The 26,418-nt window shown below is 39.6% G+C and overlaps 1 long non-coding RNA gene across 2 annotated transcripts; it reads left to right on the forward strand.

Annotated features, from left to right (window-relative positions):
* Positions 1-6,983: 6,983 nt before the first annotated feature.
* Positions 6,984-24,270, forward strand: LOC122135040. Of its 2 annotated transcripts, XR_006153280.1 has the most exons (4): positions 6,984-7,110; positions 23,031-23,673; positions 23,873-23,985; positions 24,065-24,270. It is a non-coding gene; the product is annotated as an uncharacterized LOC122135040 (long non-coding RNA). The 2 variants fall into 2 exon arrangements; XR_006153279.1 differs by having other exon boundaries at positions 23,873-24,270.
* Positions 24,271-26,418: the final 2,148 nt, after the last annotated feature.

The following is a 26,418-nucleotide window of genomic DNA, read 5'->3' on the forward strand; positions in this document are numbered from 1 at the left end:
CAGCTAAGTTTAGCACCTAGATCTTTCGGAACTAGGGAAATAGTCACCATCTGAGCCATAATTTTCCCTTCTAATTATGTCAGACTCGGGTCTCTATTCACACAATGCTCAATCCCTGAGCTCTTAATCTCTCTGTTTCAGGTCTTTTCATAAGCCTGTGCGCGCATAATTTGACATATGTCCCTCTGGACTTCTAGTGTGTTCTTTTAAGTCCATTTGGACTGTCTCTCTATACACACGAATCCCTCTGGATTGCCAGTGTGTTCGTTTAGGTCCCTTTGGACCATTTCTGTGGACGTGGTGTGTAAGGACTTTAGACCGACACTTCTCGCTATTATTATTATTACTGAATTTTTCCTACTAGTCGAGCCTCACACGTTGGACGCCATGTTGTATTTCTATCCCGAGGGAAATCCACTAAATATCTAATGCACATTCCCTACTTTCACTGACAGTCATAATTAATCTGTTCTTACCACTGAGGTCCAGATCTGTGATGAGAAGATGTGGAATTCCTCCCCGGCACCCGCAACTGCTCAGCTGAGTTCGGTCTACTTGAAGCCCATAGGATTATTCAGTTTATAATAATTTATTATTCATAAATGAATTACTCAGAGACTTTATTGTTTAATAAAAATTTTCGCATCACCATTTGTCATGGTTTCATTTTATTAATGGACAATAACTCATAAGTAATCAAAAATGAAAAATAAAAGTGAGTAAGTCTTCACCATCGAAGTGCGGCCCCGCACTCAGATTTTCTCTCCCTTTTATAGCTTTGAATACCCTTTGTATGCCTCCCCTACATTCTCCCTTATTTGGTAATCACACGTATACATACACAAGCATAGTACCTGACCTTTATCACATCTAATACAGAGTGTCAAAAGTTCAAATCGAAGAATGGCAGGGGTGGTCAGCAACATACACACTGTAGCGTTTCAGACCCAAACCAGACAAATTAAAGATTCGATCAGGACCATGGTTGAAACATGAGGAGCCGAATTCCTCGGAAAAGGCAACAGGATGTTGTAAATCAACTCCTAGCACCACAGTCTGAAGCAAGATAACCAAACAGCTGTTTCACAGAACAGCTTTCAACATTAACACCATTAGAACAATTATTGACAATTTCAATTCGAAGAAGAGATTGTTAAATTTGGGGCAAGTAATCAAGATTGATGGTCAAAGAGATGCACAGCCTGACCATCACATGTAAACCCATGAGAGTAAACAAGATCGGTGGATTGACTTCCCCCCCACCTAGCAGAACCAGACTGAAATTCCTAAGGGGACCTTTTAACCTCCACACAGAACATCCTTATGTCAGAGAATGGCACAGGAACTGTCGTTTATAGATGTAGTTGCACCAAGATGAACACAAAAAGACTTCTAAAGGAATATCAGTCCATTGCTTAACTCCATATCATAATATGAAACCCACACATTTGAAATCATGTTTCTAATCACTTATTGTGTATGTCTTTTTAATAACTATTGAATAGCTTAAGTATACATATTCATGTTTAGTATGTGTGTGTTTGAATCTTCTTGCTTGAAACGTTTCTGACCATCAATTATTTGTCAAATGTATCATATTCTTTCATAGGAATCATGTCCAAATTATACCCTGCAAGAGCGGGAAAATTCAGACCACGTGATTGATAAGATAACATATGATTTATGAATGGGTAGGACAAACATCGCAACACCCCGAGCAAAGACAATATCTAATTGGTCAAAACAACATTTGAGGTGTGGCCAAAAGGCCAGTTTAAATACTCAGGACACCATCAAATTTTTCTTTTAGCCTGCTTTTAGCTTTTGCTTGTAGTTTTTGCTTTTAGCCTGCTTTTAGCTTTTGCTTTTAGTCATGCTTTTAGTCATCACTTTTAGCATTCTTCGAGCGCTGTTCCAGCGTGCTTTGGCCTGCACGCCTGCTGCTACTTCGCCACGATGAGAAGAAACACCTCCTAGTCTCGTCAAACCACAGGCTTCCCAAGACATCACTTCAACGACTACTGAACTTCCAGCCAATCAGCAACCTCGGGAAACCCCCTTTTCAGCAACAACAAAGGGAACCCCGTTACACAGGCAACGCAAGTAACATACCTCCAGACTCCGATCTGTACTGGTGCATCTAATATAATTTTAACCTCATTGAGGAACTAACGAGGGTTAATTAAGTGACTGATGGTTGTTCATGTCTATGCAGTTTCACGTATTGCTGTAAACTTGGGATTTCACATTTTCATTCTCTTAAACTCATTCTTTCCTAACTTTCTATCCTCTTGCAACTTGTGTGAATGTGAGTGCGTGTGCTTATGTGTTAGATTAGTTTATGTCTTAGATTTATCTAATAAAGCCTTATTCATATTGAAAAGAGAAGTATCTTGTGTTGTGTGCTTACAAGTTAATGTCTTAAACTGCCGATATTGTTACTGTGCTAATTAATAGTGTTTTCACTATACTTTGGATATTAATATCCAGTGCAGATTTGATGTTAAACGGCTCGTTCAGTGAATCGCTGGCCGTCTCAGTGATCAGCCGTGAAACAGTGATTCTGTTCAAATTCCCTTTAAAATCTTAAATGATTCCCTTTGAGCTAAATTGACCTGTTTCCCTTACAACACGTTAGTACAAAAATATCTTTAACACCTTTTTCTGCATAGGTACAAGTGTGCTCGGTTCAACTACAGAAGTCACACCTTCATGCATTGCAAAATCAACACTGCTTGGTTGCGGTTTCATCTCCCAAGCACATTGGAAAATGCAACCGCATCCTTTTACACTCTTTAAACAAACAAAGCATACATCAACTCTTAAACCACAAAGATTAATATCTTCAAAGGTTAGAAAAATAAAAGAGAAATAAAAAAGAGAAATAAAAAAATATTTGAAACATGATCATGTTTCCCTCCAAAAGAAATAAGATCACCGAGGTCAACATTCACATTTGCTTTACAGACTCTGTTCCCTAAGGTAATGGGCCCAGCAGGAGATTGGTCAAAATACTCCACTCCTATATTTCTTCCAAATATTACAACCCCTCCGGATCCTCGGTGTCACCCTGGCTCTGCGGCTGCTCTGCTCCATCCTGGGCTCCTCATCCATCTGTGCAGTCTCCGTCAGTTGGCCTCCTGGTGTGGTCGGCTCTCATTCCACCATGGCTCCTCCCGCCGTCAACTCCACCGTGGGTCATCATCCTGGCTGGCCTCTGAAGCACCATCTGGCTCCTCCTGCTCCGGGCTCCTCCCTCCATCCACTCTGCCCTGGTACTATAGTCTATGCTCCCTCTCCATTGCCTGCCCCACGCCCACTCCCTGAACCCCCACCCTCCCTCCGCTGGTTTAACTCTGTCGGCGCGAGGACGCACCATTCCGTGAGGGGGGCGAACTGTCACAATCAGGGACTTCTGTTCTTACTTAGTTTCCTTATTTGGTCATGTTCCTGTTCTTGTTTAGTTAATTAATTAGCCCCATACCTGTTTCTGTTTCCCACTGATTACTTTCACTATTTAAAGTCTGTCTTCTCCTTTATTCCTTTGTCCGCTATTAATGTTTGGTGTTAGATCATTTGGATTTGTGTTTGGTTGTGCCCTTTTTTTCCCTGTGGATTATTAAAATAACTATTTTGATATCTCCTTCGTGTGCTTTGCTTAACACACCAACTCGTGTGACACGAGTATGTCACTGTGTGTCCCCATAAGGTTTGTTAGATTTAACTTGTTTATGCAAATAAATGTGTCCACAAAACAGACACACACACAGTGACAGACATATACGTATGTTGTTATCCCTGTACATATGACTATTTAATCAGTGAAGTTCTCAGATGTGTCTCACACATTCCTGCTGTCATTGTGTCTTTAATACACTGTCATGTCTTGATTTTAATCTTTTTCTGTCACTGTGAGAGAACGACATGAATGCAGATCTTTCAATTACACCCTCATTCATGAGTTGCAGCAGGGCCGGTTCTAGACATTAGGAGGCCCTAGGCAAAATTCATGTTGGAGGCCCCCCACCCCCAATTAAAAAATCATTTGAAACAAATATGATCCCTAACCTTTTTGTTTATACAACATTTAATTTTAATTTAGCATATTTTTACTTATACAGTACAAACGTTTGGACACATTACTATTTTTAATCTGTCTCTTATGCTTTTCAAGCCTGGATTTATTTGATCAAAAATGCAGAAAAAATATATTTTTACAGTTTAAAATAATGGTTGCAACGTGAAAAGTTTGAAACAAAAAACATTGGTTTTCCTCTTGCCACTTTCTTGGTAAATAAAACACATTTTTACTAAAATTAATCAAAATGGATTTATACACACACACACACACACAATATATATTTTTTTTTTTTTTTGCAAAAATGTTGCCAGACCCAAACCAACAAAGTCTAGAATACCTTGTTGTGACAACTAAACTTAATAAATGTTAAATGCCAAAGCTGCCAAAATACAGTACATTCATACTAAAATAAACACATGAAAATTCTACAAAAAAGTAATTTTTTTATATATATATTTATTTTTTCCCACATTTATTTCTTTATATATGTATCATGTCAACATTTATAAATTGCTAAATGTATTTATTTTCAGATTTATTTATATTATTGTTGTAAAGGTCAGATGTGTGGATGGAAAGGAATAAGGCAGGGTCAGTCACAGGAGGCTCGTGGTTCTTTATTAGTTTCTTTAAGATCAACAAAATGTGTGCTCTCCCTTCTTGCCTTTGACCTACTTAAGCACCACCAGTTTCCCGACTCTCTCTCTCACCGTAGACTTCAATGCCCCACATTGAACTTACGAATCATTGTTTTCAACGTGTGATTAAATTGTTCCACCAGCCCATCCGTTTGTGGGTGATAGACGCTGGTGCGAATCGATTTAATGCCCAATAATTCGTAGATTTTGTGTAAAGTACATGACATAAACGCCGTGCCTTGGTCAGTGAGAATTTCCTTTGGAATTCCCACTGGGGAAATTAAACTAAATTTAAAGAGGAAACAACACTTTTTGCGGAAATGTTATAGATCGCAACTGCTTCAGGGTATCATGTTGCATAGTCCACCAGAAACAATGCAAAATAATGTCCCTGTATGGATCATTCCAATGGCCCGATGAGGTCCATACCAATTTTCTCAAAGGGGACCTATATAAGAGGGAGAGGGTGCAAAGGTGCTTTTGGGGAGGCCGTTGGGTTCACCAACTGACATTCACGACAAGCTGCACACCACCTGCGCACATTCTTATGAATGTCCGGCCAGAAAAATCGGGTCATGAGACAATTCAGTGTCGCTGCCTGTCCTAAATGCCCGGCCATTGGATTACAAAGAGCAGTCTGGAAGAGCATTTCCCGACAGCTTTTTGGTACTAACAACTGGGTTGTTTCTTCTTTTGTTTGAGCATCTTGGGTCACTTGAAACAAACTATCTTTTATAATAGCAAAATAGGGATAGGAGGCTGGACGAGTGGGTTGGAGAAGCTGACCGTTGATGGAACGGACCTGATCAAAGGCATTTTTAAGCGTCTCATCCTGAGACTGTTCCAAGGAAAAAGTCATCGCGCTCTGAGAGGTTCTGCCTCTCGATTGTGCTCCGTTCCCCCGACACAGCCTCTGGCATTCCCGGTTCTGCCTCTTGCACCTGTGTGTCCACCACCCTTCCCGACTTTATATTTATATACATTTCCCCAAGAGACATCCACACTCAAATAACCAACTTACTGATTACAAGCTGGCCAATTTGTTCCCAGAATAAGCGGATGTCGGAGGTGCGGGTTAACTGGATACCTCTATTCATTTGTCCCCGAAATTGAATAATGGCTGACATTAATGGATAACTCACCAGATCCCTGTACACACACCTCACCTGAACCATGTGGCTCCTATCCAATACCTCTGGTGGAATTAGGCTTTGATGGATCGAGGTTTGGTTACACTCTGAAACCACCAAAGCCTGATATGTACCCCCTTAATACTCACTGGTATTTGGTACAGGCCAGCCTGATCCGGATCAACGCCCCCACCTCCTTGACTGGACACTTATCCACAAAGTGAACTGGGTCCCCGCAATGCCAACAGGCCGGCTCAGACCTTCCCGCCGCTCTATCGGCAGGAAGTGGATCAGGGAATTGCTGAGGACAGAACTGTGGAGCTGGGAAGAGAGAATGCCGGTCCCATATTCGCCCCGCTCGGCCCCCCTGGGTGGAGCTCTGGGTCCAAGAGATGAGTCTTCCATTGGACGAGGAGGGCCATTCCACCGGGACCTAGGGACAGGTATAGGTTGAGAGGTAGAGGGAGAGGGGGGAGAAACCACAAGGGGAGGGCTAAAGAGAGAGATGGATGGTAAAGTTCCCCCAACCCCGGGGCACGCCGCCATCTGGTCCTCTGCCAGTTGGATGGCCATGTTCAGTGGCGAGGACTGCATCTTGGCGGAGGCGATCCTTCCTCCTTCCTGGGTTTCTGCACCAGTGAGGTAAAGTTCAGACATGTGGGTGGAAAGGAAGAAGGCAGGGTCAGTTACGGAGGCTCGTGGTTCTTTATTTCTGTAAGATCAATAAAATGTGCGCTCTCTGCGCTTCCAACTCAAAAACTTTTGAGTAAACACAATCCGTTGCTTCACAGCTTCTCAGTCCCTTTTCAGACCATGAGTAACTGTGAGCTTGTTCAACAGTCCTCCTGAGTCTCTCCACAGAATCAATCCTGAAGTTCTGTGTGACAGTAACAGCTCCAGAATCAGGAGAATCAGTGGATGTTTCTCTGCAGTCAGTATTAAGAAACACACGTCACATTCATATGGTTAACAAGATCAAAGATCTTATAATAAAGAAAGGACTAGCTATAAACAACAGCACACAGAATACTTTCCTGATGAAGTGAAGATGTTGGGCATTAAGTGTTGAGGTGTGTACAGTGTGGTCAGGGTTAATTTGACTAAGACTTCCTCTGATTGAAGTGGAATTTTTTTTTCTTCTTCTTCCTGTCTTTGCTTCAGAGCTGCAGTAGATTCATCTTAACTGTTGTGGAGAGAGAAAGAGATTTCATTCTGAAGTGTTTTAATGATGACAACATGAAGATCATTCAGCTTCAGCTCTGTGAGTTTATTACATTATGTAAATATATTAACTTACTGGCAATAAACTCCAAATTGTTGTGAAGTTTTACTATGGTTGTGAGCAGGTAATCTTAATTATGATAAATGTTTATTTTATATATTTATTTTTTTTATCTTATAGATGTATTAATCTGCTGTCAAGTTGCAGTTTAAGATCTACTGACTGATCTGGGATCAAATGTGGCCATAAACTGTGATCTTGATGAAAATGAGGTTTATTGGATTTTACTGAAAACAGCAGATCCTCCGACAGTGATTCTACAAACATTCCCAACACCAAAATCACTTTTTTACTTTAATAAAACATTCAGAAACAAATATTCAGTGCAGTTTAAACATCGTCTGGTTATTAATAATGTGACTGCTGATGAATTAGGAGTTTATTACTGTATGAGCACAGAAACACCTCCAAAACTCAGCAACAGCACCAGAATATACTTCAACGGTGAGTTCATTTATTCATTCAATGATCAAGACATACTGACGATATACTTAAAGTTTTGTCTCAATTTTTTAATCACAGCCATTGTACCAATAGTAACAGTTGTTACTTTCACAGACTGTTGACACTTTCTTTTCAGAATCAGCTCATCTGACTGAGTGTCACAATCATACAGTGCTGGAGGAGTTTATTGATCAGAATCAGTGGCAGACTATTAGCATCATATCTGCTCTGATAAACGGACTTCTGCTGATTCTGCTTATCGGTGAGTAAAAGCATTGATATGATGCTGTTCTCCTATAAAAAGTTCTTAATTTTAAACTATTTCATTGCTATTTTAACCATTTATGTGAATTTATAATATATATATATATATATATATATAATTAAAAAATATGTAATACAACCTTTAGTACATACTGAATCTGACTAAATCACTGTTCCTTGTTAGGAGTAGTAAAAGTTTTTGTTGTTGGAAAAAGAAGGTCTGCAACAACTCAACGACTCAACGCTGATCTACAGCAGATGCAAGTTATAGAACAGCATCAGGACCCAAACCAATTACAGGTAAATTATGTGAAACCACCATCATAGCTTAAATGTATAAAATGTATTTCTATAAGCAAGGATTCTTGCTGACCTTTATTCCAGTTAGCATTTGATAATAATAATTTTGCTTCAGGGACAACTCAACTTCTGAAATGCTAATTGTGTTGCACTTATTGTTCTTTCAGTATGCTGAGGTGGATTTTTCCAAGCTGCGTAGAAATATTCGGTCGAGCCACATCAACAGCACCTATGCTGCTCTAAAGCCACCAAAATCATAACCAAGTGTATGACTGCTCTTATGCTACTTTCCTGATGTTCATGTAAAGCAGACAGATTTAACCTGCAAGATAACAGCCAGCCTAACATTCTACATCAGAGGTTTTCAAACTGGGCCCGTTAAATATATAGTGCAAAAAAGTTTTTTTTATTTTAATTAATGAATTAAAAAATTTTAATTTGATTGAATGTGATCAAATTTAATAATATGACTGCTTCTTTACTGCTTCATTCTGCTTTCTAAAGATGTAAAAAGTTCTAAAAGTTTGGAAAACATGAAATGAATCACATTTTAATACCTTGAAAGCTATAGTTTTATGTTTATTGTTAGGTTTATATAGTACATCTAAAGTTATTCTAATAATGGCCAGGAAAAAAAATACAGCTTATTAACAGAAAGTGCATTTTCAATTTTTAATTAATATTTTGCTGTTATTTCCCAAAAAATTTCATTTGTAATTATTTTCTGGATGGAAAATATTGTTTTATTATTAAACAATTAAACAATATAGATATGACTCCCTTTAATACCTTTAATTGTTATATCTATTTGCAATTAGATTTACAATTGTTTTTAATATAGAAAAAGTATAGAAATATATAATGTAAACAGAATTTTATTTAAACAACTACACAAGTAATAAATACAATTTTAGCATTGTATTAAATAAAGTCACAGTCTTTATTGATGAGTTTCTGACTGTATGAAACACATCCTTGTCAAATACAGTGGTAAATGAATAACAAATTAATAATAAATAAACCTAATAAAAGTCTTATGAATTTGTATGTACTGTTTTGTGTGTGCATATAGGCATATATGATACACGCTGCACAGTGTGGTTAACTCAACTGAAGTGCTAAACCAAAACCAGAAATATGTTCCACTGGTTGGTCACTTGACAACCAATGACAAACAACATCTGTCACCTTTGTCTAGAGTGGAGGTTTAACCTTAACTGAGAGCAGGGCTTTTTTTCCGGTACTTTTTACTGTGACATGTATCTCAATTCTCACAGTTGTCTAAACTTCAAGTGGAAATCAAGCAGTGTTGCAGTTTGCTGGCTGTTTGTATACTAGATCTACATATTTACTGTCAGATAATTTGATTTTATTAAGTGCTGTAACACATTCACTCTTGATACTGAGTGAAGTTGTCTTGATTTGAATACCCAACCTTTAATAGATTCCAAATGTCAAAGCCGTCTCACATGGATCTACTGTATAGGGTCTTTCTCAGAGGCTTTGATTAAAAAAAAAAATTAAATAAAAAATTTCCTTTTACATTGTGATTCTATAATTGCTGAAAACCTAGGGCTCATGGAAAAAGTAAAAGAAAAAAAATGAAGTATTGCAGTTTAGAGAATGGATTGATGGCATATAGGGATTTTAAATAATATAGAAAATGTGTTTCATTTAATCTGGCTATCATTGTTTAACCCACATAAATATAAAAATCAAGTTTCACAGATTGATGTATTAGATGAAAATGTTTCTATTCATGTTCGTTGCATTTACATAGTACAGGGATCTCCAACCCTGCTCGTGGAGAGCTTCCATCCAGCAGACTTCAGTTCCAACCCTGCTCCAACACACCTGTCTGTAATTATCAAGTAGCCCTGAACAACCTTTATTAGCTGGTTCAGGTGTTTTGATTGGGGTTGGAGCTGCAATCTGTAAGGACAGTAGCTCTCCAGGAGCAGGGTTGGAGAACCACTGACATAGTAGTTTAGAAAATAATGATAATACCATGGTACTTTTTGGTACTTTGTTGTGTGACATGTATACTGTAAAGTGTGAGTCTGTCTTTGCAAACACACAGAACCTGTGGTAATGATCTAGGGCGGACCCTGTTTCCCAGCCATCTTATAATCAGTGGTCTACTTCCAGTTTTGCAAGGTCCCTTGAGCTAAACCCCTTATAAGCCCAGGGCGTAAAACCAAGCAGCCACATGTAACCAGCACTGCGCTTGTGTAGAGTTGCACCATATTTATAACAAATCTCAATAACATCACACAGACGCTCAATACTGACAGTCGAGTGAAGATTTATTACTTGGCAAGACTGTGCCCAAATTCAACAAATGCACAGCTAAACAGATGCGTTTTGAGTCAAGATTTAAATGTGACTAATGTTTTAGCACATCTGATCTCTTCTGGAAGCTGATTCCAACTGCGGGCGGCATAGTAACTAAAGGAGGACTCCCCTTGTTTTGTGTAAACCCTTGGTATTTCTAACTGTCTCGATCCTAATGATCTGAGTGGTCTGTTAGGTTTATATTCAGTGAACATATCTGCAATGTATTTTGGTCCTAGGTCATTGAGTGATTTACAAACGAGTAAAAGTACTTTTAAAATCAATCCTAAATGTAACTGGAAGCCAGTGTAAGGACCTGAGGACTGGTGTGATATGCTCAGATTTCCTGGTTCTAGTCATAATCCTGGCAGCAGCGTTCTGGATTAGCTGCAGCTGTCTAATGGTCTTTTTGGGAAGTCTGGTGAGGAGTCCATTGCAATAGTCCCCACTTCTGGTGATAAAGGCATGAACAAGTTTCTCCAAGTCTTGACTGGAAACAAAACATCTAATTCTTGCAATGTTTTTTAGATGATTATTATGCTGATTTAGTTACTGCTTTGGCATGGACTACTGAAACTAAGGTCTGTCTCCCAGAATCACACCAAGATTCCTGACTTGATTTTTAGTTGTTTGTCCCCTAGAGTCAAGGTATGCATTAACATTGAGAACTTCATCTTTGTTTCCAAATGCAATAACTTCAGTTTTTTCCTTGTTTAACTGAAGAAAGTTCTGGCACATCCAACTATTAATTTCATCAATAAATTGGCAGAGGAGTCAATGGGCTAATGGGGCTGTAGTCATTTGGTGATGGTTAATCTGAGTATTATCAGCATAGCTGTGATAGGCAATTTGGTTCTTTCTCATTATCTGACTTAGTGGGAGCATATACAGGCTAAACAAGAGCGGGTCAAGAATTGAGCCTTGTGGGACTCTGGCATGTCCATGGACGTTCACTTAGACTTATGCTCCCTAGACTCACATAATAGCCTCTCTCCCTTCTAAGTATGACCTGAACCATTTGAGTACCATCCCAGAAAGCCCCGACCCAGTTTTCCAGTCTCTCTAGTTAGTATGTTATTGATTGACAGTGTCAAAACGCAGCACTGAGATCTAGCAATACCAGCACTGATATTTTGCCAGAGTCAGAATTTTAAGCGAATATCATTTATTATCTTAATGAGCGCTGTCTCTGGGCTGTGATGCAGGCGGAAACCAGATTGAAAATTGTCCAGGTATCCATTTGAGTTTAAGTATTTGTTCAGCTGATTAAAAAACTACCTTTTCTATAAATTTTGCCTATAAAAGGAAGATTTGATATTGGTCTATAATTGCTCAAAATGGTGTCATCAAGATTTGCTCTTTTTCAGGAGGGGTTTTAACTGCAGTTTTCAGGGAGTTTGGGAAATGTCCCCAGAAAAGAAGTGAGGCGTTCACACACTTCTAAGAGATCTGCTTCTAAACAGTTAAGCACACTTTAGAAAAAAGATGTGGGAAGTGTGTCAAGATAGCAGGTTGACGATTTTAGGTGCTGCACTACTTCTTTCAAAATTTTGCTATCAATTGCTTCAAAAATAGACATAGTATCTCTTTGATATTGCGTCCAAATCTGTCTGACCTCTGCATTACTTGAGGATGTGCTAATCGCCTTCCTGATATTAATGATCTTATCAGAAAAGAAGGAAGCAAACTCATTGCATTTGCTAACTGAGAGCATTTCACTGGGAATCTGACTTGGGGGGTTTGTCAGACTCTCAGTAGTGGCAAAAAGAGTACGAGTGTTGTTTAAGTTACTGTTTATAAGGTTTGAGAAGAAATTTTGTCTAGCTGTGGCTAGTTTCACACTGAAAGCATGAAGGCTGTCTTTATAGATGCTATAGCGAATTTCAAGTTTCGTCTTCCGCCACATCCGCTCGGCTTCTCTGCATTGTCTTTTCATTGTCTGAACTGCTGTTGATCTTCTCCAAACTGATTTCTGTCTGTTTGTTTTCTTACTGACTATTATTGGAGCAATATCATCAATAACATTCTTAACTTTTGAGTTAAAGGAATCAAGGAGAATATCAACAGAGTCTGCAGAAATGCTTGGTGTTAAAGATATAGCCTCCATAAACCGCACACTAGTGTTCTCGTTAATGCATCTCCTGCTCTGACAGAGACAGATCTAGATTCAGTGTTAGCAGAGATCAATATATCAAAGAAAATACAGAAGTGATCAGATAGTGCTACATCCTTAATAACAATGGATGAAATGTTTAGACCCCTACTGATGATTAAAATCTAGAGTGTGTCCACCTTTGTGTGTGGGTCCATGCACATGCTGAATCAGGTCAAAAAGTTTTTAAAACCGTTATCATTTCTTTTGTAGTTTTGTTTTCTGCATTATCTATGTGAACATTAAAATCCCCTGCAATAGCAAAACAGTCAAACTCTGAGGAAATCATTGATAACATTTCTGTGACCTCTTCAACAAAGGCTGGAGAGTATTTTGGAGGCCTGTAAATAATGATAAACAGAATGCGTGGAGCAGCCTTTCAGCACAATCCCTAGATATTCAAACGACAAGAGTAAATGACCAAATGACACTTGCTTGCATTGATAGACATCTTTAAATAGAGCGAAGCTACAACCTCCACCTCTCCTAACAGTCCTGCAGACACTCATGAAAGTAAAGTTAGGAGGGGCTGCTTCATTGAGGACTGTTGCACTGCAGCTGTCTTCTAGCCATGTTTCATTTAGAAACATAAAATCCAGATTGTTTTGGTTATAAAGTCATTGATTAGAAATTATTTATTTTTTAGTGAGCGAATGTGTTTAAAAATGCTAACTTGATGGCAGTGCTTTGTGTCTTTACATCAATATTGGTTTGATGCATTATAGGCCGCAGATTAGATGAGTTTGCCCTAAAGCTTGAAAAGGCCTTAGACTTTCTAACACATGATAAAACTGAAATATAGAAAGCTACAGGCAGGTTGGGTTGGGCTGCTTCATTGAGGACTGTTGGACTGTTGCTGCTATTATAGCGGGGGACCCGACACATATCACTGAGAGCTGCTATCAGTTTGTTTTTAGTTCACCTACAGCCGATGGAGGGTTTGGGGCCCTGGCGTTGTGGCAGTGGTCGGAGAGCTCTCACAGGAGCAGGCCCACAGGCTTTGGGTGGTTGGGGGGCCCGCCGTTTTTTTTGGTGATATTTGCGGGCTTGCAGCGAATGAGTGAGAGAGTTTAGTCCCAGCATACACCAATTCCTCCATTTTCTGTGAGAAGCACAGAAGTGGAGATGCTGGAGAGAGGGATAATGTGTCCGGTGAGTGGGCCTGTGTCTCTGGTGTTTCCAGTGACTGTGATATGTTGTCCTGGCTTCCCTGGCTGTTTTCCAGAAGGTCGTTCTTGGGTGCTGAGTCTTGTATCTGTTTTGATACATCACAGTCTGTCTGTGAGGAGCTCTGTGGGCAGGGCTCAGCCGGGATAGTGTCCATCAGCAGTGCTTGTTGTGGCTGCATGGTGTTATAAGTGTCCTTGTGGGATATGTCAACCACATGATGACTCGGACCTGGTGTGTGTGTGCTGAATGAATCGACATACTCTGCTGAAGGATGGTGGAGGGAGAAGTAGATATTGTCCTTAAGCACTCTAGCTCCAAGTTTGTTAGGGTGGAGGCCATCCGGTTTAAACAGTTGTCTATGGCCCCAGAACAGATTGAAGTTGTCGATGAAATTCACTCCTTTTATATTGCAAGATCTTTGTAGCCATGTGTTCAGCCCAAGCAACCGTGAAAACATATTTGTTCCCCTTGCTGGGAGTGGTCCACTGATGAACGACTGAACTTTGAGTCTTTGAAGTGTTTCAGAGAGTTCACTAAAGTCCTTCTTAAGCAGTTCTGACTGCTCTTTCCGAATATCATTTTTCCCCACATGGATGATGATTCGTTTTGCAGTCTTGTGCTTCATCAGAATGTTCTGAAGTTCCTTGTTCACATCAGATACCATTGCTTGGGGAAGGCAGCATGTTGTTGTATTTCTGCTACTAATGTTTCTGATAATAGAGTCACCCACTATCAGAGTCCTGGGCTCGGCTGCGCTCTGAGCTGAATGCCGCTGTCTGCTCAACCTTGAGCGCCTGTTAGTAGCGGTGTTAGCTGCTGGCTGATCCGATCCATGTTTAATCACATTTGGGGATTCCTCATCTGCATTCATTAATGCTTCAAATCTGTTCTCAAGATGTATAGGGGGTTGTAGAATACCAGTATTCACAAGCCTTGTCATAGTCGAATCTGGGGTAGAGGATGCTACGGCAGCAATACGAGAAACTCGTGACAATCTGATGTCTCGTGTTCCTTTGGGTCTCGCTCCCTGTTTGTGCCATCGATTAGTGTGGCGATCAGTTTCGGCTTGTTCCTCTACACTTGGTATAAACTGTTGAGACTCACCGGCTGTATGCTGAGATGGTCCATGATGATGGTCTGCTGAGTATTCCATCTGTTTTGGAAGTTTTCAGCAAGTAACTTTGTTTCAAGAACCACAATCCTTTGTAGAAGTTTGCAGCAGTTCATGCAACAAGTATATTCAACAGGAGGCATTTTTTCTCTCTTCTGTTTGAATGTAGGCAGGTTGTTATCCCCATCTCCGGAATGTAAGCTGCTGGCAGTGGGAGGCAAAGTCTTCTTTTTGTAGTATAATTCCAGTCCCAAAGAGTTTTTAGTTTTAGTGTTTGTGCCAAAAATCTGTTGTTTGAGCACTGTGCTGATCTGCTGAAGTAAAAATCATAAAAAAATCAGAGAAAAGTACAGAAGTAAGAAGCAAAGCGCAGAGCAGTGAGCTAGAACGTCCGAACGGTAGCAAAGCCGGAAGCCGGAAATTATAGCACCCCACCTGATCCCCGTCCTCCATAACTCTGTGAATTACTGTTAACTCCTGAGTAGATTTATGTGATAAAATTACATTTATACACAGAGATGCAAAATAATAAATCAACCTAACATTAATTTCCTTTTCTGTCTTCTCTGCCTCTTCAGATAACTTTTGCCATCAATCCAAGTGATTAAAATCAGGATAATTTCAATAACAAAACCACAAGCTTGTCAGGATAATACACATCCACAAATCTTCACTTTAAAGAAATACATTAGCGCATAAAATGAGATGAACTATCATCAATTACCTACAGAGGGCAGCAGATGAACTGCTGAGCTGCAGAGAAATCATTACCAGCAAATGTTCAAAAATTTGTTTCCTGAAGCTTAAATCTTTCTCAGAATAAACAACTTCACCTTCCAGAGAAAAGCATGAAGTTATTATAATGGCATGTGACACCAGGTGAAAACTTAAACTGGACAGGAATGCTGTGAACAGTTTCTGATGTAAACTCATATGTATGCTTATAACCAACAAAATATTGCTACACTGAATGATACAATATATGGTTACATGTTATATTTACAGTATGTCACCAGATGATGCTCTTTGTGTTTCTGTACTGTAGACACATTTAATATTTAGTACCGTGTCTGACAAATGTCTTGTAACTGTTAAAGCAGCTTTTTGTGAATCTAAGTAAATTATATGAACCTGCAAGATTATAATAATAAATCAAACTGAACTGAAACAAGAGAAACTAAGACAGAGCCAACAAGGTACATTAACAATGCACACCTGAACAGAATGACACAATCAACTCAGTAAACATGACAACTAAGGATTGGTAGGAACTAGAACAAAGGAAAAAGGAAACTGAATAGAAACAAACTAAAAGTCCATGAAAATGTGTGTATATGAAAACTAATGATTGATAGTTTATTGAAATAAGGATATAAGGATTTTTATATTTTTGTTTTTTTTTTTTACACTGTTAAAGCAATATTGTTTGCAACTTATTAATAACAAAAACTAAAAATAACAAACTAAAAAACACACACACACACACACATATATATATATATATATATATATATATATATATATATATATCCCAACATATTTAGTAACAGGTAAAGTAAAACACCATGTCTGTAGATCAGTGGTTCTCAACCATATTCATGGAGCGCCCCAACTCTTGGGTTGTGTCCGAAATCACCCCCTATACCCTTGCTAGTTTGGAGCCGGAGCTGCCTGTTTTGTTGGAAGTTTTTTATTTTTTATATAAAGAGAGAGCAAAATATGTGAAAGAGCAGAGCTTTTGGTGTGCTCTGTGTGTGTGTTTTTTCTCTTTTTTTTTTTTTTTTTTTTTAATTTTGTATGTGATTGAACTAATGAAGGGAGTAGTGCATGAGGGTAAGGGGGTGATTTCAAACACAGCACAGGTCTTGGAGTCTCTTGAATGGGGTGTGTTTGGTTAAGGAGACATGCAAAATCTGCAGTGTTGGGGGCTACTACATAGTGTGTGTGTTTGTTTGTTTGTTTGTTTGTGTGTTTGTTTGTTTGTTTGTTTTATACACTAAAAACATAACTAGGCATCTCATTTGTTTGCTCGGAGATAATAATGTGACTGATTTTGCAGTCACTGTGTGATATAGTAAGACTGTGGACATTTTCTTTCCAGAATCAGCTAAACTGACTGAGTGTCCCAGTCATACATCATTATCATCATCATATCTGGCCTGATGAACAGACTTCTGTTCATTGCACTGATCTGTGAGTTATTCTTCTTTAAGAAAAAATAAAATTAAAATAGTTTAAAATGTCAAAGCTCTTCTCGATAGACAAGTGTAATTGTTGTCATTTTGTAGTTTCCATTATTTAGTCTTTTGACTGTTATTTATATGTTAATTTGAGAATGGATCATATACCGTTTAGTAACTGTTGAATTCATTGTCTCATTCTTAGTTTTTCTTGCCACTGGAAAAACACAACAGCTGGAAAAACACTTTTATAATGCTGATGTACAGTGGACACAAGTTGTATATAAATTATAAGACCCTAACCGATTAGTATCACGATACTATCACGATTAGTATCACAAGGTAAATGTATGTGAAATCACCAATAACCGTGAGTTTTGTGATTAAATAACATGCTCTTTAATATCATGTGGTTTATTGTGTGCTTAATGTAACTTATGTCAAGACATGCTGTGGCCCTCTGGGTCTCCTGCTCTGCCATGGCGTCCTGTCCAGGTGGTGCTCCGGACGCCCAGTGTCCCGGGTATGTCCTAGGTTCCTCCAGAGCACCCACCTCCCCTTGTGATGTTATGTGGCATGAGGTCACGCCTTCCGGAGGGGGGCCTCATGTCAGACTCTGTCCCGTGTTTAGTGTGTTCCTGCTCCCTGATTGTTTGAGTTATTAGTTAATTTGATCCCCATGTGTTTCCATTGATCCCAGGTGTTCCTCGTCCTACCCTCATCAAGTCATGTGTTTAAATAGTGTTTCCAACCCAAGTTTCTTTGTCTGCTGTTAAATGTCATCCCCGATGTTCCAGTGTTTGTCTCCTTGTTTCCTGAATAAAACTCCTTCGAAGTGTTCTCCAGTGTCTCCTCATCGCTTCCTGCCTGAGTGACCGTGACAATCATGGTTTCTGCAGAAATATTAAGCAACACTGTTTTCAACGTTGACAATAAGAAATGTTTCTTAAGCAGCAAATCAGCATTTCAGAATGATCTCTGAAGGATCGTGTGACGATGAAGACTGGAGGAATGATGCTGAAAATTCAGCTTTGCATCATCAGAATAAATAACATTTTAAAATAGAAAACAATTATTTTAAATTGTAATAATATTTCACAATATTTTTGTTTTTACTATAGATTTGAGCACAAACTTGTAGCTTTTGTGAGCTGGATTTAATGAAAAACATTTAAAAATCCTCAAAAGAGCATGCGTCACACCTTGTATTTGCATTGTATTTTCTTTTGTAATGTCCTGACTGTTTTACATTTACATTGATGTTCTCATCATAATTGTTTATAAATGTATGTGTGACAATAAAAAAACAATGAACAGGAAATTTGGTCACTTGGTCAGTTGACAGCCAATGACAAATGAAGTCTCTCACCTTTGTCAACAGTGGAGGTTTAACCTTAAACCACATGCCGGTATCTTCAGATATGTAGGCCTCTCTCTCAAAGTTGTCTTAACCGCAAATGGAAACAGCAGCATTGCAGTAGCCTATGTCTGCTGTGGTTTAAATCATCTCACACATATGAGATGATGCTCCTATCTACATCTACACATTTAATATCAAATCATTCAATGCTGTAAAACATGAAAAGGGCTTTTAAACTTGTTTATACTTCTGTAAATGTTCAACAGTGACTCCAACTGTCAAAGCTGTTTCACATGGATCTAGGTCAGGTTGTGAAAAATAACAAACAGCAGAGCCACAGAGCCATACGTTAAAGCAGTTGCAAGAGTAGTATGTCTGAATTCACAGTGCTCATAAAAGAGTAGGCAAAAAGTACCCAGATGACCTAATACTTTCAGTGAGATTCTGAAGTGTACATTCAATGAACACTTTACTATCCCATGAAGCCTCGGGAGAGAATTTATGAACAGCAGTGAAGCGACGCAACTTATGCTGTAAGGTCACATGACAATGACAACATGTAGTTACATTATATTATGCAGCCTACTTTCTTATGTAAATACATGTACTGTAAAATAAAGTGCAACCCACGATTTCAGACACAGCCTAAGAGATTCTGAACAAAAATAAATCAATTTATTATGATAATTGGGATAAGAAAAATATAATATTTGTTAGTTAGTTTTTTAAAGATATATTTTAATAATATAGTGTCTTCTAGACATTCTCGGAATATTCTCATTATGTTTTTGTATTTGATTAATGTCTAAAAAATGCTTTTGTTAAGGACAATGATGACTATTCAAACGTCTCATTTCAGCATTTTAGAAACATTTGAAAACTATGTTCCTACAACGTTTTCATAACCTAAATTTGTACCTGAGTAGAACCATGTGAACCAGGTGAATGTCTCCAGGTTACGTATGTAACCATGGTTCCCCGAAGGGAATGAGACGTTTTGTCCGAAGACACTATGGGAACGCCCCCAGTATTACTGCTCTCTGAATTGTATGTGTAATCAGTCCAATGGAAGGGCGAGACAGGGGTGTAATATTGCACCCTCGGCCTGTGAAAGAAAGTCCCTCCTGATGGGAATCTCCCATGGAGAGCCGTCGAGAAGGGAAATCAGGTCCGAGAACCATACTCAGCCCAGCCAGAATGGGGCTACTAATAGAAGACAGACCCCATCCCGGTGCACTCTCTCCAGAACTCCCGGGAGCAGAGAGATCAGGGAAAAATTGTACAGACGAAGCCTCGGCCAAGTCTGTACCATTGCATCCTGGTCCAGTGGAGCCGGATGAGTCAGAGAGAACCAGAGGGGTCAATGTGAAGTCGTCTGAGTCGCAAACAAGTCCATCTGAGCCTGGCCAAAAGTTCTCCATATCTGCTTCACCACCTCAGGGTGAAGTCTTCATTCCTCGTGCCTTACCCCCTGCCGCAACTGGACATCTGCTCCCATATTCAGATACCCAGGAATATGTACTGCTCTCAATGACAGGATTTTGCCCTGGGACCACACAAGGATCTGGTGCGCCAGCTTGTACAAGAGGCCAAGTGAGATGACGACCGCTCCACAGACCGCGGGCTGGGTGGCCACATATGACTACACCCCAGCCGGTGAGGGATGCATCTGTTGCTAGCATTACAGAACGACAAGGAGCTCCCAGCACCAGGCCCTGTGACAACAACTAAGGTTTCCTCCACATGTCCAAGGCACGTAGGCATCACCGCGTGACCTTGATCATGCAAAGCGGATTTCCCCTTGGGGAAAACCCCTTGGACTTGAGCAACCACTGTAGGGGTCTCATGTACAGCAGGCCAAAAGGTATCATGTTTAGTCTTAATCCCAACTCTTTCATGTGAGCAAGAACAACATCTCAATGTCGAACCGCCATCTGCTCCGACTGAGCTAAAATCAACCAATCGTCGATATAATGTAGTATACGGATGCCCTGGAGATGCAGTGGAGCCAGAACGGCATCCACACACTTCATAAAGGTGCGGTGTGAGAGTGGGGAAGACCCCGTTGAATGGTGGCGGCAGAGCACCAAACTGAATGCGATAGCCTTTTTCTACAGTGTGCAGGACCCAACGAGACACATTTGGCAGTAGTTTCCATGCTGATAAATAATCTACTAAGGGAACCAGCCTCTCAAGACTGGCCTCTGGTGTACTTTGTGGCTGCTAATTCTGTGCCCTGAAGCAGAGGACCGGCAGGAGACAGCCGAACTAGCTGCTCTGAAGACCCCCGAAGGGGTAGTGAGTCCCTCAGTTCCGCTACGTTCCCGGGCAGAAGATAATGAGGAGAGAAGACCGCTGCACCCTGAAGCACCATTGATAGCAGGGTTGACAGAACGATCCCCCAGGGGCACTGAGGAGAGACGGACACCGTATACTGCGGTGCACCCCTCTCTTTCCCAGCAGGAGCCGCTCCCGAAGTTCCCAAGCCTCTCATGTCAGGGGCTTTAGGCCGAGGACTTCCTTTGAAGCATGACCCTCAAGTCGGGCTTCGACTGTGAAGCCCTCGACCCAGAGCGCCACTGACCTCGGTCCCGTTGCGGGGAGGCACGAGCAGAGACGCTCTGCTTTTGCTGTTCATGATATGAGGAGAAGGGGGTATGCAGCGAGGGCTGCTCTCAAAAGGCTCAAGCGGGCGTCCATGAGAAAAACAATGTCCTTATCTTTTATATCTGACAGGGTCAACCATAAATGTCTCTCCGCTGCCACTAGAGTTGCCATATCTCTTTGGTGGCGCGGAGAAACAAATCAGTGGTCCTCCTAAGTTCTGCAATATCATGAGATTTTATTTCTTCGCCCTCATCTAACTCCTTAAGCAGGTCGGCTTGGTACGCCTGTAACACTGCCATGGTGTGCAGACACACACCAGCCTGACCTGCTGCCGTATACCCCTTGCCCACCAGGCTAGATGTTGCACGTAACGGCCTGGAGTGCAATGCCAGAGGCTTTAAGGACGATGCCGCACTGGGGGACAGATAGCTCGCGAGCATAACCGTGATTGCTAATCACGCTAACCACCACCTTTGCATAATGAGATGAAGCGGGGGTAAACAAACATGACGAATACAGTCTCACCCACGATTTCGACACCTCACTGTGGAGATCGAAAAAAAAAAGGTAGCACTCATCTAACTTGCTTTTCTGCAGTTCAGATTGTTTCTCAGCAGGGCGGCCAATTGTTGTTCTTATTTGCTGCGTGATTAGTAACCTCCTATAAGGCCTATTAATGTTCTGTTTGGGTGGGTGATTCCTTCTCGATGCTTTTCATATCAACCTCCTCAGAGGAAGATAGGCGGAGCGTCGAGCCCATTCCTCGGGGAGAAGAAACCGCAGTGCAGCTCACCTTTCTCCATTCCCTCCACCAAATCCAATTGCGAACCCCACAAATGCACCCACCGTTCACCCTCGGCTGAAGCGGGACCAGCACCGCGAGGAACGCTGGCGAAAGCTCCCTCCTCAAAGAGAGCCTTCCGGGAGCAAAGCAAGCGCAATAGCATTCGCTCACAATGTGGGCAATCGGCCCCCTCGAGAGCCGATGCCCCATGCTTCGCCCCAAGCAAACAACTCACAGACTGTGTGTATCCCCACTCATAATGTAGAGAGGGCAGGGAGGAACACACAGCCTGAAACGCTGCTCACTTTAGCCCTTATCTTTATGTTTAGTTTTCTCTGTGGCCTTGGACATTGTGCTTATGATTTCTTTCTTTGTAACCAGACAGACAACATCAAATAAGACACAACAGAGATTTGACTGACACAACACAGAGAGCTTCGCTGAATGACAAAAGCTAACACCGGTTCCACCTCACGTGCTTTTATAGCTTCCTGGTCGCTACGTCACCCGTCTATGACGTCTCGCCATTCCATTGGACTGATTACACATACGATTCAGAACGTGGTAATGCTGGGGGCGTTCCCATAGTGTCTTCGGATGCAGCTCGAGTCCCTGAAGGGGAACCTCTGATTCTTCGGTAGAAACTGTTAAATGTTCACATGTCATAAAATTAGCATAGATTTGGTATGAACATTTGACATTTGAACGCTCCCACGTGAGATTTATCTTTCATAATAATTATCAAACTTTTCCTTATTAGGTAGGTAAGGAAAGAGGGTGAGGTTTAGTTGCTAGTTTTGGTTGTTGAGACAGGATAACCTTATATGTTTAAAAATATCAAATAAAGTGAATAACACAAAAATGTGCTTGCTTAATGATGTGATGATGTTTGTGAGGTATTAGGTGTTGAAAAAATTGTGTATGTGGTCAGAGCAAATTTGACTTCGTCTGACTGAAGTGGGAGAATTGTTTCCTGTCTTTGCTTCAGAGCTGCAGTAGACTTCAGTGTTGTGTGAAGGGAACCAGTCTTCATTAGATTCAACTGTTTAATCAAGCCTTTAACATGAAGATCATTCAGCTCCAGCTCTGTGAGTTTATTAGCTGATATGAATATATTAACATCTGCTTTATAAATTAATTTTATGTGGCTAAACTTAATTATGTATGTTTATTGATTTATTTTTATCTTACAGATGTATTCATGTGTTGTCAAGCTGCAGTTTCAGATCTACTGACTGATCTGGGATCAAATGTGATCATAAACTGTGATCTTGATGAAAATGAGGTTTATTGGATTTTACTGAAAACACCAGATCCTCCGACAGTGATTCTACGATAAGTCTCAACCTTAACATTTTACTCTAATAGGTCATTCAGAAACAAATATTCAGTGCAGTTTAAACATCGTCTGGTTATTAATAATGTGACTGCTGATGAATTAGGAGTTTATTACTGTATGAACACAGAAACATCTCCAAAACTCAGCAACCAGAATATACTTCACTGGTGAGTTTATTACTACAGTGTTCAAGACAAATTGATGATCACAAACTACATTTGTCATTTACTACTTCAATGTGTTTTATACTTATGAAAAACTCTTTTTATTTTATTATATTTTATTATATTATTTTATTATCTCCTTTACAAAATTATGGACATTGTATCAGTAACTGTTTTTAGAGACTGTGGATATTTTCTTCACAGAATCAACTCAACTAACTGAGAGTCACAGTCATACAGCAGTGGACTGTACTGATCAGAATCAGACACAATGGCAGATTATTCTCATCACATCTGAACTGATGAATGGGCTTCTGCTCATTGTGCTGATTGGTGAGATATTTTCAGCTATCTGTAAAAATAGCAGTATGATGCTTTTCTCCATCAAAGATTTATTGTTTAAAAGTTCTATATTTAAGCTTTTGATTTTTTGATTATTATTGTGTCATTTATATGACTTCATGTATATATAGAAGAAAAATATTACAACCTTTTGTAAATATCAAATCTGAATTGACTGTTCTGTTTTTAGGACTAGTACATGTTTTTGTTGTTGGAATCAGAAGGTCAGCAGAACACTCACAGCAGTGTAACATCGCTCTTCGGCAGACGCCAGATACAGAACAAGACCCAGACCAATTACAGGTAAAATATGACATCATCATAACTAAAACTGTTAATTTTTGTTCAACTGCAGCTGAAAATACTTTTATTGATCTTTCAGTATGCCACGGTGGACTTTTCCAAACTGCATAAAAATATTTGGTCCAGCAAAATCAACAGCACCTATGCTGCTCTAAATCTGCCCAAGTCATGAACACATGAGTATGACTGATTTTACAATTGTTTGGCTCACTTTTTCTTGAAACTTACAGTATTAACACAAACTGTTTAGGTGCTTAACATTCTTTAGATTAAGGCTTTTCAAACTAGTGAAAAAAAAAAAAAATATATATATATATATATAATATATGTATGTGTGTGTGTGTGTGTGTGTGTGTGTGTGTGTGTGTATATATATATAAACATAAGTTAAGTTTCAAGATCTTTACTGTCATATGTACTACAGTTGGTACAATGAAATTCTTATTTTGTAGTAACCTCACGGGAAAGACAGGGTAGAAGGGGAACAGATAATAAATATAAAGAATATACAGGAATATACAATAAAGTACAAGACAATAAAAAAGATAAAAACAATATGCACTAAAGGAAAAACAAGGAAGAATAGCAAAAATAAACAATGACAAAATTTATATGTGCTCTGTGAATAAGTGTTGTGTATTTAATCGTCCACACAGTATAATGATGCAGTGAAGTGGACGATGAAGTGAATGAGTGTTAAAGTGTCGAGTGTCTCTACAAATTGTGGTGTTTAAAGGTGCCATGTGTAAAAATTGAGGTAAAAATGTCCAAAAAATGACCTACACGCATCAAAAGAATGAGAAGAAATAAGGGCGATGATGTCATTAAAAAAATGTCAAGTTATAGTGCTGCAGAGATATGAACCTTAATTAGCATTAGCATTACTAGCCACGGCCCGACAGGTGTCGTAATACCAGTTTTCAGCCATGGGAGGCGGTATGCGGGAAACATAACCACCAGCCAACCTGCAATACACGAATAACTCGCACGGCTTGTGGGCGTACTGGAACCTGATGTCAATCGTGTGGAAAGTACAGCCCACTACTTCATTTCAGTTCAGGGAAGAGAGCGGAAGGATGGCTGAAGCCCTTGGCAAGAGACACCTACCACCACCACCCGCTACAGGGAAACAACCGCGCTCGGAATCACAAATCAAATCCGATAAGAAAAGGAGCCGAACCAGAGTAAACATCGGCACTGCTTTCCATCGATCTGGAGGCAAAACGTCCTCTTAGGCTTCAGCTATGGCTCTAGGGTTGTTGTGAAGGTAGAGGCGGAGCATAGAGACTATGCCGTTTCTCCTTTGTTACTCTAGAGTAGACCATTTCACTTTATTGAGGCATACTGCCCCCATCTGGTATGGAATGTGGAGTATGACTTGATTTTTTTTGCCAGACATGACACATGGCACCTTTAAAGTGTCCGAGCTTATCAGTCTACTTCAGTATGTGTCCAGTAGGTACTGTATAGGGCTGAGCACACAGCCTTGAGGAGTGCTTGTATTTATAATGATGGTACTGGAGGAGTGTTTTCCAATGTGAACATGTTGTGGTCTACTGTTGAGGAAGCTCAGTATCCCAGTATGCAGTTATACAGTGCAGAAGGCAGCTTGGCTTGGTTAGGAGTTTTAAGGGGATGATGTACTGTAGAATGCCAAACTGTATTCAATAAAGAGCATTCTGGCATAGCTTCATTTATTTTATTTTAACTTTAGTTCGGTTTGAATTCATTTAAAATAATGTTACTGTTTCATTCTGCTTTCTGAAAACCAGTTGAAATCATATTAATCATAGTTATTTTATTAAACTGACTGACTCTAGGTTCATCTACAGTAGAGTACAGTGCCTCCTTAACTGAATGTAAATATTTTCCAGACAATATTTTACTTATATTTATTTTTTATTTGTGTTATTATTATTATTATTATTATTATTATTTGTAATGCTTTATAAATGTCTGAATATTTTATGTATGGAAAAAGAGCCACTATGGAATCATAATATTTGGGTGTCATATTTTTAAACTTTTTTGTTTATTATTTCTCAGTTGAAAACAAAAGGGTAACACTTGATTAGGGAACACATATTCACTATTAACTATGAGTTTTCCTTCAATAAAATCCCAATTTGCTGCTTAATAGTTAGTAAGGTAGTTGTTAAGTTTAGGTATGGGTTCAGGGTTAAGGGTTCTAGAATATGGTTATACGGAATAAGGCATTTATATTTGCCTAATAAGTAATAAACAGCCAATATGCTTGTAATATGCATGCTAATAAGCTACTAGTTAATAGTGAGAACTGTTCATTAAAATAAAGTGTTACCAGAAAAATGTTTTATATCTGTATCTTTTAGAAAATTTTGGTTGAAAGTTCTATGAGCAATTGTTGACATAATTATATATTTTTCTACCATACTTTGAAATATCTTAGCATGG

Source organism: Cyprinus carpio, chromosome A22, assembly GCF_018340385.1.
Source record: "Cyprinus carpio isolate SPL01 chromosome A22, ASM1834038v1, whole genome shotgun sequence".
NCBI lineage: Eukaryota > Metazoa > Chordata > Actinopteri > Cypriniformes > Cyprinidae > Cyprinus > Cyprinus carpio.